This window comes from Rhinopithecus roxellana, chromosome 4 (genome assembly GCF_007565055.1).
Source record: "Rhinopithecus roxellana isolate Shanxi Qingling chromosome 4, ASM756505v1, whole genome shotgun sequence".
Classification (NCBI taxonomy): domain Eukaryota; kingdom Metazoa; phylum Chordata; class Mammalia; order Primates; family Cercopithecidae; genus Rhinopithecus; species Rhinopithecus roxellana.
Genome location: NC_044552.1, coordinates 55,780,751 through 55,795,532, shown reverse-complemented (window position 1 = coordinate 55,795,532; position 14,782 = coordinate 55,780,751).

Here is a 14,782-nt window from a genome sequence, read left to right as displayed (position 1 = left end):
GTGTCTGGAGTGAAGGGGTGTTCCAGTTTTTGGAGGGAATGATGTCAAAGACCACCATATCAGGAAAAATAACCTGTGTTCAAAGTTATCCCAGAAAAGCCTTCAGGGAGATACCTGGGTAGAGAAGAACTACCACATCTCTAATGTAGTCACTAGAACAAGACAGTTGAACAGGACACAAATAATTAGATTTGATGGTCTTGCAACATGTGAAAATATTTGTTTAAACAATAAAATGACATCCCATATGTCAAGATGATCACACCACAAGAGGACTCCAGCGAGCTGAGAGTCGAAATTACATAATTTAAATGAGGATCTGATTCCAAATAATATATGAGAACAAAGTTATTTCTTTAAAATAATTTATAATAAACACTAAGGTTTGAATGTCTAGTGGTCTGAAATGTTCAAACGTTTATTCTATTTATTCATTTTTGGTTTTTAAGAAAGCAATTTGTTTACCTGAATGAGAAGATGAAATCAGCAGATAGTTTTGAGCCTGGGACAATACAGAAATCTCTGGCATCTCTGAGTCACTGAGTTCCCCATATGCTCAGGAATTTGTAAACACAAATGCATTAAGTGGTGGACCAGAATAAATACAAATAGATACAGCTTCCATTTCTGCTGCTCTACTGCCCATATTACAGTAGGTGGCTGGTTCCCCAATTATTTGTCAAGTGCAGACAGGTAGGAATCTGATAGCAGGATAACACAAGCTGTAAAACTTTTCATTAGGCAGCTACTTGAGTTTCCCCAAGTTTCAAACACACACAAATAGTATCCTTAACCACTGTCCCACAGGGCACGAAAGTCTTTGAGGAGAACCACAGAGCACCTAGTAATTTAATCTCTTTAGAGTTCCAGATGGGTCAAAAGTGCAGAGACCCTATAGCTGTGGCTACCTTCCCTGACATTTGCCAGAGCCACCACCTGGGGTAACCTCAAAGCAGCTGCTCTTTTTGCCTTCTCTTAAGTCACGTTACAGTTGATATGGTCATTTGGAGAAAAACTGAGATTCAGTAATAGTTTAATTAGATGGAATATTCCTAGTTTAATTCTATATTACAAATATTCTTTTCTGAACACTTCTTTTTTACATTTTTGTGTGAAGTTTTACTTCATTACCTTTATGGAGTAAAGATTTACCCTCTCACCTCATCCCCCGACCACATACACATGAAATGTTCATCAGGATGGGGTTTAAGCTGTCTTTCTGGAATCAGAAACAGCTGGAACTATAGATGGTGTCATGCTAGTTCTGAGACTTCAGTTTCCAGGGACAAGATTCTTGGACAGGAAAAGGGAACTTCCAGGAGGGAATAAATTGAGACATTAAGAAACATATAGGACAGAGGAGATGTATTTTATTCTGTGACCTACTTATACAACCTTTCCCATGAATAAGGCCTATTAAGCTGACTGAATTTTGGAAAGGTCCCATTCACACTTTTTTTAATGGCTTCTTTTCACAAAGAATAAATATCACAGAGAAACCAACAGAATGCTGTCCTGGTTACTACCTTTAAAGGTCAGAGTAGAGTACCATATTACTCAATATTAATGTGACATTTCACCTTAATGCTCCAGGGAAATGTCAACCACAAACAATCAGGGTCAGGGTATACAAGGACTCTCTATTTTGTCTTCACCACTTTTCTAACTATTCTACAATAAAAATATATTAAAGAATACAAGTTTCAGGGACCAACAAATGAAAAGTCATTCTCTACTTTTGGTAGGAGAATCTGGTGGTGGTGATGATAGCATAGGGAAGGTAGCAATACTTACTTAATATAATTGTAATCTTCAGGAACTTAATGCCAGATAGCAATGGGAATTAAAAGGAGATAATATAAAATTTCCATCCAAGTGAAGTTTTCTTTTTAAGATTTAAATTTTTAAAAAATGTTGGAGGCTTTTAAAATTACAGTCTTTCTCAACGTCACTATGATTATCTATTTATTTACCTTTCTCTCATTGTAGATACATGTAGACAAAACTGGAAAATGAATGGGATTAGGATTTATTCTACTAGCTTCCTTTTCTTTCCTCTGGGCAAGCTCCTTCATGGCATAGGGTTTCCTACAGTTCCCAGGAAAATTTATCTGGCTGCTCATTTCTACTAAAATAGGGAATATACTTGGTAAGATTTCTACATTCAAAGCTTTGCCATTTCCAGTAGGATTTATAGCCATTATTCATGCAGTTCATTAAAAATGCATGCACTTCTAAGTGCTCATACATTCATTTTTATAGATGTCAGGGGGCTTCAGTAGTGTCTCATTAACGGTTTTGCAAATAATGCAAGACACATTTCAGTTTTTATTTCTGACAGAAAGTGAGACTATCTCTTACATTATTCTTTTGAGGTTTGAAAAAGCTGGAGATAAAATTTCATTGAAAAAATCAAAGAGAAAAGAAGTTTATTCAAATGGTAATGATTTCACAGTTAAGACAAAATGGAATAAAAAAATCTATGAAATTTTTTGTTTCAATATAACGAAAGGTTGATTTCCATTTGACAGACTGCAACATATGAAATACAAAGAATATGTGACTCATTTTTGAAGTTGTTCAGCAAGGTCTCACAAGGTAGGGCATTGTGACAATTATTGCATTAGGGCCTCATTTCTTAAACTCATTCTGTAAGACAGACTCTATGCTAAATACTGAGATCACCACAAAAATTCCAGGATAAAGTTGCTACCATTAGCCTTATATTATAGAAGAGGAAACTGATACTTCAAACATTACAGAACTAGGCCAGGTGCAGTGACTCATGCCTGTAATACTAGCAATTTGGGAGGCTGAGGCGGCGGATCACCTAAGGTCAGGAGTTTGAGACCAGCCTGACCAACATGGAGAAACCCTGTCTCTACTAAAAATACAAAACATTAGCCAGCACTGGTGGCACATGCCTGTAATCCCAGCTACTGGGAAGGCCAAGGCAGGAGCATCACTTGAACTCAGGAGGCGGAGGTTGTGGTGAGCCGAGATTGCACCATTGCACTCTAGCCTGGGCAACAAGAGTGAAACTCCATCTCAAATACACACACACACACACACACACACACACGTATACATTATATAACATATATATTAGAACTAGGAAATATATATATTATAGATAATATATATATATGTATTAGAACCAGGAAATAGAAGAGTTGAGGTTCAAACTGAAGTCTGTCAGTCACAGCACCTGTTCTCTTATACAATTTCTAGTTGGGAAATAAAAGTTTTAAAGTTTGAATAAAATGATATTTGATAAATGGAATCTTACAGTATGAGTAATACATGTTTGCAAAATAATAATGTGCCTAAAGAAAATTTATAAATTATCACATTAAGATAATATGCCAGACCAGGCATAGTGGCTCATACCTGTAATCTTAGCACTTTGGGAGGCTGAGGCAAGAGGATTATCATTTAATCTCAGGAGTTTGAAACTAGCCTGGCAATATAGTGATACCCTCTCTCTATGGAAAAAAAATAAAAATAAAAATTAGCTCATTCTGGTGGCATGTGCCTGTGGTCTCAGCTACTAGGGAGGTTGAGATGGGAGGATCGTTTGAGCCCGGGAGATGGAGGCTTCAGTGGGCTATAATGTGCCATTGCACTCCAGCCTGGGCCACAGAGGAAGACCCTGTGTAAAATAATAATAAAAAACGATAGAATGTCAGTTATCAGTTTGGTTTTTAATCTAAAATCACAATTTGCTTCCTGCTCTCCCATACTAAATGGAAGTTCTCCTTTAAACACATTGCATGATGGCAAACATTCTTAGTACAAGGCACTGGAGAGACTTCCAGGAAGAAGGGACTTCCCTTGCAGTTTTTAGAGACTGCATCATTGATCAGTAGCACGGATGTGGCTGCATCTTGTGATTCTTTGCCCCAGCCATCCACATAGGATACATCATCTTTTGATGACCTCATAGACCTGGCCTGGCCTAGTGATAACTCTCTTGCAGCTCTCCTGATATAGGCATCAGTTGCTTTAGGCCTCTTGCCCACAGCAGTACTCTGACTCGCCCTGCATGCTGGCTTGCCTGCACACAGGCTATGGCTCATCTGTGACTGAAAAATCTCTCTGTCAAATGGCTGGGGCCATCTGTGGCCTGGATTACCCATTGAAGTTCTCTGATATGTAGTGGGCCGTTAGCACAACTTCAGTGAGATCTGAACTCTTCCTGCCTTGGCGAGTGGGCACACCTTTCAAATAGATATCTAAATACAGAATTCAAGGAAATGCCGTGACTGAATACCATAATTTGAAGATCATTTTGTATAGATAGATTTTTAAACCAAGAATTGAATGGTGTTATTTAGGGAAAGAGTTTAGATACATTAAAATAAATATAAAATGGGGGCATGGTATGGAGCTGTAGGAAACTCTCATAATTAGATGTAAAGCATAGGAGTTAGAAACAGCATGAAAGAGAAAGCAGCCATAATATATAGATGAGATCAAAAATCAGGAGAGGGGATATTACCATAAGAAGGAAAATTTTCCAGAAGGAGGAAAAAAATGAACAATGCTGATACTGCCAAGAAGCTAATAAAATGAGGTCATGACATACGAACCTTTTGTTTGTTGATAGTTCAGCAGAGTAACAAGATGGTTTCTACAGGGAAATGTGGAGGCAAAGGGAGTTTTAAATAGAAGATAATGGAATACATTGTATGCAGTTAGGAATAATTCAGAAGAGAGAGGAAGAAGTTAGGATTCAGAATAAAAGGGCAGAGTTAGTAAAGGAAATTTCTAGAAAAGACCAAAAAAGGAAATTTCTAGAAAAGACAAACAAAAAGGAAACGTCTGTGAGACAGAGAGAAAAGGGGCTGTTTCAGAGGAGCAGGGACACTTTATTCTAACTTGAGGGAAGACAAAGGGCACAAGAAGAAAGTGAGGGTGAAGAGAATTGCCATTTATCTGGTTGCTTCTATTTTGTCAGTGAAGCAGGAGGCAAGAGTCATGGACGTACAGGATTGAATGGGTTTTGTGAAAAAGAGGGATACGAAATGACTGCTTTAAAAATGGTAATGCAAACCGGAGAAGGATGAATATGTGTGTATGTGTGTGTGTGTGTGTGTGTGTGTGTGTGTGTGTGTGTGTGTGCATTTTAACAATGGTAGTTGCTTGAGTGCCAGGGCAGAGTAGGTAGCTAGTAGATTCACCAGACTTAGGGTTCCCCAGATGAGTGAAATGGAGTGAGAAGGGAGCAAAGGAATTAAAGATTTTTTGAAGAGAGTGAGTATGATAATGGGATGTAAACTGTAAGGGGAAAGATAAGGACATGTGGAAGCAAGGTCAATGAACTTGAGATCTTTATTGAAGGTGAAGAATTACTCAAATAGGAGTACTTCTTTAGGTAAGCTGAGAAAACAGAAACAGTTTTCCAAAAACTAAATTCTTGAAATTAAGATTTCAGAAGTAGTTTTCGTGGTGACAAGGCCACAGATATGGTCATGGTGGTGTATGACTGAGATGGAATGAAAGAAAAGTCCTTTGGAGATGAGGAGGTCAAGGAACTTGGAGTCTAGCAATTATCCTTAATCTGTCAATTCTCCAATAACTAGGGATGAAGATATTTAAATAGGATAGAGAAATACACATGTTTTCAATAAATTTATATGTTACTTTTCCTCTTCCTGTGAACAACTTTGAGTTTCCATTTCCAGCTTTAGCATAGTCTACCCTGTTGAAGTTCTGAACCCTAGTACATATTGTATGTGTGTGGCAGGGAGGGGAGGCTGGGAAATTGGGAGATGTAGTTTGGTGCAAATTTTTGTGGGAAATGTAACACATTAGCCATTATGGGTTATTAATAATAATTGATGAAATTTGTCAAAGCTCTTATGAAAGTTCCAGTAAGAAACAGAAACCAAGTCTAAACTTGTTTTATTTGTTGGATGAAATTTTGTTTGTCTTTCATGGGAAAAGGATGGAGAATGATAAATTATTCTGATATTTCCCAGGCAGATATAGGACAGCATGAGTACTTTAGGGTCAGGGCAACATGACGTAGGAAACAGGACTAAAAAGAAAGGGGAAATGAATGTCATGAAAAGTTCCTATTGACAACTTGATTTTGCATGGAGACAGGATATCCAGAAATCTCTGTTACATCAGTGTCCTACCCACAGTGAAAAAAATATAGATAATGATTCATTCCCCACTGATTATTTTCTACCAGAATTTTTTTGGTGGATTTTAAAAAGAACCACAAAATTATAAATCTTCAAAAATTCACTTTTATTGTACCAAATAATGGTGCTTTTTTGTTAAGGAATGTGTACAATCTGAAACAGGGTGACTGGGGAGGTTGGGACTTTATTTCTGCAACTGGAGTCCTTGGCTAGTTTCCATTTTCCATAATAGAAGAAAATGCACCAACTTTTTTTTTGTTGCAGGTTTTCCTTTGAGATCAATAAGATAATAAACTACAAAAATACAGCCATTAAAATATTGGGTTTTCCATGAGAATATAGCATGTTTATAGGCTGGCCTTCAAATCCCTTGTCTTCAATCAGGCATATCCAAGGCACCAGAGCTGCAACTAATAACAAGATGATGAGCTGGTTTTCGCTGTTGTTGCCTTGGTTGCTCGCTCTTCCCTACTGTGAGGTAAGGGCTGTTCTGGGTTACCTTGTTGTTGTTTCAGGTCTCTTTGTACATTGCTTGCAGAAATCTACCCGCTATTTTTCTGTAAAGGAGAAACCTTTGTGAGAAGGTGGATAACAATGAGATAGAAGAAAGGAATTAGTCATGCATCATGAAGTCACTGCTATTAAATACTATGATATAATCTCTACTGCTATTTCTAACTAGCTTTTAGTCTTTCCAGACATTTAGTCCTACAAAGCTTCTTTTAAAAAACACTTTATGAAATTATTCAATGATGTTTTTGCAAATACAATAAATTCCAAAGTATTATATCTCTGAAAAATATATGTTAGAGGAACAGTGTTGTAATTATACCAATCTTATAGGGGTTTTTATCCTTTTCCAATTCATTTCCAAATATTTTAACCATTCTACATTACCCTGTATCAAATATGACTGATGTAAAAATTTCTAAGATAGGACAGTTTAATAAGAGAGCCAAAAACGTATAAGGAATATGACAAATTGTACTATATGCTTTACCCAACTGGCTGCATTTGTGCCTATTGCTTCATCTAGCCCCATCTCCCCCAAAGTTCGTCTTCTCTCTTTGCTACAGGCATATATATCTAATTGTCCATTCAAAACTGGCTCCTGGCTAACTCAAAGGCTCTTCAAATTCAACTTTTTAAAAACAAAACACATAACCTTAATCTCTTCCATACTGTCTCAGTTTATTTATATTGCTATAAAAGAATACCTGAAGCTGAGTGACTTATAAAAAAGAGAGTTGTATTTGGCTCATGGTTCTGCGGGCTGTACAAGAAGCATGACACTAGCATTGCTTCTGGTGAGGACCTCAGGAAGCTTCCACCCGTAGAGGAAAGGGAAGGGTAATAGGCATCACATGGAGAGAATAAGAGAGGGAAGGGATGAGTTGTCAGGCTCTTTTCAACAATCAGGTCTCTTGGGAACTAATGGGGCAAGAACTCACTTATTACCAAGTTATTTTTGAGGGATCTGAGCCCATGATCCAAGCACCTCCCACAAGATCCCACATTCAACATTGGGGATCAAATTTCAACATGAGATTCAGAGAAGACAAATATTCAAACTATATCACATGTGAAAATAAAAAAAGAAAACAACATCAAAACCAAAAATTTCTACTCTTCCAGTATTTTTTTCTCAATGAACATCATCACTTTTAATTCAACTGAAAGGCAAGAAGCTATTTTCCCTTTGACATCACCTCTACTTTACCTCTTCATTCAACCTGTCACTGTGTCCTCTTGATTTTAGCTCATAGATAGTCCTCAATTCCTTTCACTATTCAATACCTCTATCACCACCGCTGCAGTTCAAACTCTCATCAGTTTTGACCTGGAAAACTGCAATGTCTTCCTAGTGAGTTTCCTTGCCTTCTATCTTGGCCATTCTAGTTGATTCTGTAGGTGGTTTCTGAAGTAATCATTAAAAAGGTAGATATTATTTTGTCATGTCCTTGATTATAACTTCTAAATTGTTTCCCATAGTTCTTTGAATAACAACAAATTTCTTCACCATATTAAAGAGACCCCATATAAACTGTCTTCTGTAAGTTTACCAGCATCATCTTTTATAACTCGCCAATAATTCTAAGAAGTCTATCTTGGCTTATTATACATCCTACAAAATCATGCTTATTTCTGTTTCAGGACCTGCCTTTCCACAGGCCGTTCTGTGATGATTTTAGATTTCCTGAGGATAAAGACCACATTTCTTTCACTTGCTTTTTATCCAAAGCCCACCAGAGTATCTAGTACTTGGGACTCAGTAAAAAATATATATTTATATTTATGTAAAATATATTTATGCATATAAATATATATATATTTCCTGCATGAATCATGATTAAGTGAAAAATTATACTCTATTATCCCATTTTTATTTGCCATCTTTTAAATTCTTAGATATCTAAGTCCTGGACTAAAATGGAAAGTACTAATTTTCATAGCTACAAGTGTAATTCTTATTACAGTTAATCAACAATAGTTTATTGAGCTCTAATAATGTTCAAATGATTTCATTAATAGCTAAGGATATCTGAAGCCTACATAATTTTCGTAAGTAATATTTTGGTTAAAAAATTAACAAAGGTAAGAAATAGGGAGAGGAGAACATAGTTTGAGATAAGACCCAAAACCAAATTTGCTTTTCAGAAGCAACAGACTGAACCATTCTGTTTACATTAGAAAGTTTGGGCCAGTAAGTATGAAACTATAACTTTCAAAATGGCCAGTAAAGCTAATCTGGATGAAGTATTTTCTGATAATCGAAGTCCATCAATTCTGAATCAATTTTTCCCTACCATTTTTAACATCTGGTTCCATAGAGCTATCTACTAAAATGTGTCTATATCAAAGGAACAATATTAACAAGGTTAATACATAATGCTAAGACCTGTCTCTGTGTAAGAACCTATGGATCTCTGGAGTATGGTGGGGTTTTATTATTTTAGACCACTGGCAAATGTAGTGGATGCTGGTACCAGGGAAATCAGAAAAATGTAAAAATCACAAAGGAGAATATATACATTTCCCTAGATAATTTCAGAAGAAGGAAGGGATTTTAGCTCTAAAAATTCTGTGAAGCAGATTAAAAGCCAAGTTTTTTTAAAAAATTATTTAATTATTATAATCATGTACAGGCTGGCACTGAAGCTTGAGTTACAAGTCATAATACGACTTTGATGCTAGGTTTACGTTTGAAAAAAATTCCATGCAAAGACCCTAGCACAGTAATATACCCTTAATGGCTTGTTTTAAAATGTTTTTTTTCCTGTGTTTTAGCAAGCATAATTTTATAGGCTAGGATTTTTGCATCCTGAAAAGATTAGAACTATTGGACTAAGTTATCGAGAGGAAGCACCTGGGATGATTAAGAGAAGGAAATGCAGAAATTCAGAGGCATATATTAAACTTATATACTGAGTGCATTGTTTTAAAAAGAACGATCCTCTAGATTTTCAAATATTGTAAGAATTATGATGTTCTTGTTTTAAAAATTTTTGTCATAAAATAATATTTTGAAATTTCTTCCCTTTTGAGAATAAAAAAAAGTGTACTGTTATGAAATGTAGGAAATGAATCAGTATGTAATTTTCAAGTCCAGATTATATCCTATGCTAGAAACCATCCTGATACCGTAACTTATTTTATCTATTTCCTTAAAAGGTCATTTTCTTTAAATATAAACATTTAAGAGCCATTATGTATGGTATATGCTAAACTCCTAGAATATAGAGTCAAAATGGCTTAGATGCAGAATGTAAATTTTTTAAATTAAAATTTTAAATTTTAAAGCCATGAAAACCCAGATATTATTTTTAGGGCCTCTGATTGTTGGTCTCCTCATATAAAATAATGATAATATTTATATCGTATATATGTATGGGATTAAAAGAAACAATGAATGTGGAGGATTTGGAATATTAACTGGTGAATAATAATTGATAAATGGTGACTATTGTTGGTGCTTTTATTATAGTACTAATATTTACATTCAGAGAACCAGATTGTTATAAATCAATCCAATATGCCCCTTTGAAAAAATACTCAATAGAGGTGTCCATAAAAAAGGAGCAAAAGTATTTGTACTACTTCAAAGAATGTATAGAATACATTTATGAGATTTTGACTGACCCGGATCTATACATTCAACTTCCAATAATAATGATTTGAAGATCCGTCTGTCTCTTCCCCCATATTTAATCCATAAGGTTTGAATAGGATTCCTACTTTCATTCTGGTCAGATGGCATACAATAACTCAAGCCTAGGTTTATTAGCATACGACATTTTCCTTAGCTTCGATGATTAGCTTAGGCTGGCCACTTACACCAAGCATAGTCAATGAAATGGAACTAAACTTTTGTTGGAATTTATGGGAGAGAAACTATTTCCCTTTTCCATAGAATTTGAAACCGGAATGATGGCAGATTGGGAGGCAATATAGATGTCTTGTATATACCAGAGGTCGTCAATGTAAGATAAAGCCACCATGGAGAAGAGTGGAGCTAAAAATCAAACTTGGTCCTTATGATAATTGTTGAGCCCACTGATCATATCAGGCTTTAAACATCACTATGATCTGGATGTTTATATCCCCCAAAATTCATATGTTGAAATTCTAACTCCAGAAATGGATTTTTATGTCCCTCAAAATTCCTATGTTGAAATCCTAATCCCTCTATTTGGAGGTGCGCCCTTTCGGAGGTGATTAGGTCATGGGAGCAGAGCCCTCATAAATGGGGTTAGTGCCTTTAGAAAACAGGTCCAAAGGAGCTCCTTCATCCATTTCACCATGTGAGGACACAACACAGAAGCACCAACTATGAACCATATAGTGGACCCTTACCAGACACTTACCTGCTGACACCTTGATCTTGTACTTCTCAGACTTCAGGACTGTGAAAAATTTCAGTTGTTTATAAGTTACCCAGTTAGTGATATTTTGTTTTAGCAGTCCTCAATCACTAACACAGACATGTCAACTGGATTTTAAGGAACCACTGAAAGAAACAAGGAATAGAACTGTGCTCCTGAGCCAGAGCATAAGCAGGAATATCCCTTTGAAGGGGTGACTTAAAGGTTGTAACTTGGAAGACTTTTACTGGTAGTAAGCATAACTTTGCAATGATTTCAAAATAAAATGGAAGACAGAATTTTTGTTTGCTTGCTTTTCAAAACTAATTAGATAGAACACAGTTGATTAATTAGGGAACATAATGCTTATTATATAGATTATTTTTGGTTACATAAAACATTTTAATTATAAATGTTTAGTTTATGAAATATCATAGCTACAAACAAAATTAAATGTACAGAGACAAAGATACTTGTTTCTGTTCAGCATCCACAGTTAATTTTAGCAGATACTTGTGTACAGTGTCAACCTTGAATAGTTGACCTAGAAGTGCCCTAAAACTATTAATAAGTATAGATGTTTTTCTAATAAGACACTAGCATCCAAAGCAATTAAGGTTTGAAAAAATTGATACTTTATTGAATTTTATTGTCTTTTGTTGTTAAAACACTGGATAAGAAAGGTGCCAATTCATAATCCTGGGAATAGAAAATAGAAACGGAGAATAATGAAAGAATGGATTTGCTTAGTATTTACTAGCTATTTCCCTTGGCTTCATTATATAAGTTATATAAATTCTGAGAATAGAAAAATAACTTGAGTTTTGAATGTGAATTATGCTATTCAGATCTCCTTTGTCTTCGTTTTAAAATAACTTTGTAAAGTTGGCTAACACAAATTTTCAAAAAATTACCTTAGAATTATAAGTATAGCTATGTTGACAATATTCTTAAACAACTTTCAATGACACGTAATACACATAAAGAGAAGTGCACCTATATAAATGTATATATTGCAGGATTTTCACAACTAAACATATCCCTGCAATCAGCCCCCCATTGAGAGACAGATTATTACCAATACACCAGAATCTCCCCTCTTACATTCCATTTCACTATTGCTATCTTCTAAAACATAGTTTTGACTATTCCTGCATTTTATGTTGAGTCGTATTATACGTAGTCTTTATTATCTGGCTTCCTTTGTTCAACATTCACTGTGAAGTCCATTCATACTGTTGGGCATGTGGCTAATTCTATTGGAACTAAAGGTTGAGTATCACAAATAAAAAAATCTAAAAAAAAAAAAATTGCTTCAAAATCTGAAACTTCCGGAGTACCAAATTAATACTCAATATAAACGCTTATTAGAGAATTTCAGATTTTCAGATTTGGGATGTTCAACCAGTAAGTATATATAATGCACACATCTCAAATCCAAAAATGTCACAAATCTGAAACTCTTTTGGTCCCAAGCATTTTGGATAAGGAATACTCAACCGGTGTTACAAACAGTGCCACTCTAAATCTCGTGGTATGTGTCTTTTGGTAAGCATATGTATGAATTTCTGTTGTGTATTACTTAAGGAGTGGAATTATTTGATCACATAAATTGTTTGAGTAAATACTTTCAAAGTGGTTGTACCAATTTATAGTCTTACCAGCAGCAAATGAGAATTCTAGTTGCTGCACATTCTCACCAATACTTGTTATTTTCTACCTTTTAAGTTGTAGTCATTTTGATGGGTATGTGGTAGTACCTGATGGTTTTAACTTACATTTTCTTGATGTGTACATTTTTATTCATTTATTTGTTCATTTGTCCTCACCTTTTGTGATGTGTCAGTTCAAAGCTTTTTATATAGTGACAACATTTTTATAACATTAAATCAGCAGCAGTTACAATATTTGAAATCAGGGTTTTCATTTCAAATGGAAGCTCAAAAATCCCTTCGGTTCATACATGCCTTCATCCATCTCAAATAATGTAAGTTCTGATTCAGAAAAGTGTGTTTGTTTCTTGGAGCTAACAGTAGGAATTTGCATGTGCTGAGGAAAAAAAATCAAAGTTCTGATTCTAGTAAAAGAGTAATTATTTTGGAATTTCTCTTAATATTAAAAGTAAAGGCATTTTACCATTACTTTTGTCATTGAAAGCAATGGAAAAACTGCAATTACTTTTGCAGCAACCTAATAGTCCTATAAAGTCTTTACCACTCTTAATTAATTTGCAGGAGAGAGAATTGTCATCGATGTAATTATGTGATAAAGTATCTATTTATAGTAGCTGTCTCATTGGAAATGGTCATTGATTTGAAAAATTTGACTTTTTTTTGACAATTTTTAACTTGATCTGCCATTCTTTCAGTATTTTCTTTTACTTAGTATATTTAGCTCCTACTACTGAGTTAGAGCTCTACCTGACCTATTACATATATTATCTAATTTAATATTCACAGTAAGTGTAGCAGGTAGGATTTCTTTTATCTTCGTTTTAAAGATGAGTACATAGAGGCTTAGAGAAAAGAGAAACTTACCCCGTATCACAGTGCTGTTAAGAAGTGAAAGCAGAATTCAAAGATAGCTTTGGGGTATCAAAACTGATGCTTTACTCCTTGTTAGCCCCTATAACTTACTTGGTGTGCAGCTGCTCAAGTCTATCAAACAGTGTAAACACACGTTTTATTTGGGTCTCACTAAGCCAAGTTGCATCTCCGTTTTGCTATATCTAGGGGGCATTTTTTTGCTGCCATCTTTCTTTGTATCACAGCAACATTCTACATTATTGACCACTTCTATGTCCTTGAAACACACTTTCCTTTGGCTTTCATGAAAGAGCACTTTCCACTCTTTCTGTCTCTTTTTCTAGTGACTGCTTAGACACGAGACACTGCTTAGACATACGTAGGCTGTATCCCCTCAAGTGTGGGCTTGCCTCTCAGTAGGAACTCTAATTGAGGTGTTCTGTGCATTTGACTCAAAGAGTCTCATTCCACTTGCAATACTTTATCTTCTTAGCATATCTTTGTTAAACTGCTCTGATGAGACTGCCCTTGGCTGTATAACACATCTACATCCTTCTCTGAAGTTCTTTTCAAATTTTATGCTACTATACTCCTTGTTAGAGTCCAAAACTCTCATTTTTTTTAAAGCGACTCACCCTGTCCGTTGAAAAGTTCTGGTGGTTCTGGCACGCTAGATTTGGCCCGAGAAATTATTACAGTTCAGCCTAAGTATAATTTTTTCCACATTGATTTGATTTATGATAAGCATTTGTTTCACTCTTGTCAAACAAGAACTCCTTTATTTTAAATAAAATGACATTCTGAGCCAGAAGACAGAAGGTGCACTTGGCAAATGAAAAGATCACCATGTTTCCTTGCATCCGTAGAAATTATGTTTTTATATACTCTGAAAATATTTTAAATGTGGGCTCTCTTACTTGATTTGTATCATAAACGAAGAGGCAAGAGAAATGGATCAACATGAGGTAGAAAAGACATAAATTATAAACATCAGAAGAGATTACTTACTTTCAGGATGAAGCAGTAGCTGTGAATTTCATAGATTAATAAAGAAATAGCAGAAAACAGAAACAAAGTTTCATATACTGAAATTCATTTTGAGGCTCCATTTTGCTACATCTTTGCTTTTTGTTAGAGCACCTCATTAGATATCAAATTGTTCGGTTTTTATCTTTGTGTTCAGCACAAAGAATGCCTGAAAATAGCCTTTGACTCACAAAGAGTAGTCTCCATTAGAAAG